Below are 1059 nucleotides of genomic sequence, written 5' to 3'. Positions count from 1 at the left end.
CACGCGCACTTCCGGGTCGCGGCGCAGTGACGTTGAACGTACTGAGGCACCGCAGCAAATGAGTCGCCACGAGAGGTTCCGCCCACTTCCTCTGGGAGGGGCAAGGCTTTCCGAGTGGCGCGGCTCCTCCTGCGTCTGCGCGCAAGGCTGGCAGCGTTCTGGGGCATTTGAATAGTGAAAATAAGCAGCCTGCCCTTTTCTGTGCTTGAAACCCCCAACACGCTTTATCTGAACAGTTACCAACTTTGCGTGACCGTTGCTACCTGGTTTAGAGGCTTCGCCAGGCAACGCGAAGAACTTTGTTTTGATGAAATCCTTTGCAAAGTGGAGAGAGTGGGAAAACAGGTCTGAGACTTAAAATTCCTTCATCTTTCTAAAAGATTTCCTTGATAAACGAGAACGCTTTAATGTTTCGGTGTTTCCCACCACCCGGTCCCTTATCTTCAGGAAACTTGGGTATCTACATTTTGAAACGACAGACTGCCTGTCCCACTCCGAGATCCAGAGACACAGTCCAAAGAATCCTCGACTTTATCCTAGAAGACTAAGTTGATAATATTAGGATAAATTCTATAAGAAGAGATAACTTCACTGAGGTAAGATAACGTGTCTAATAGGGCAAACTCCCATCTCCAAAGTAATAAACAAGTAACAAAAATATTAGCAAACTGAATCCCACAACAACATATACAAAAAATGATGCTTGAAAGCTTGAGTTTATTGTGAGGCAAGGAATACGAGCTAGAGTTGTTAATTCAGAAACCAGTTAAGATAACTCACTGTGCTAACAGACCCTGAAAAAGGAGCCATAGACACCAGACACACACAAAAAAAGTGCTCTTAGTTTTTATACACTCACTTAGAAAATTAAGATTAAAAAGGACTTTCTCAGTAAAGTGAAAGGGACCTGTATAAAAATCTACAACTCAGACTGAGTAGAATTTGGATTACGTCTCCCTAGTATTTGGAACATAGCAGTTATTCAGTATAGCTTCTTATTTCCAAAGTTTGACTAGTTTATCATTAATTAACAGAAAGCAAGAATAAAAGACAGTTCAA

This window comes from Microtus oregoni, unplaced genomic scaffold, assembly GCF_018167655.1.
Source record: "Microtus oregoni isolate MIOR12 unplaced genomic scaffold, Mior012 000002F_ref0000024, whole genome shotgun sequence".
NCBI classification, from domain to species: Eukaryota; Metazoa; Chordata; class Mammalia; order Rodentia; family Cricetidae; genus Microtus; species Microtus oregoni.
Note: the sequence above shows the minus strand (reverse complement) of the source record.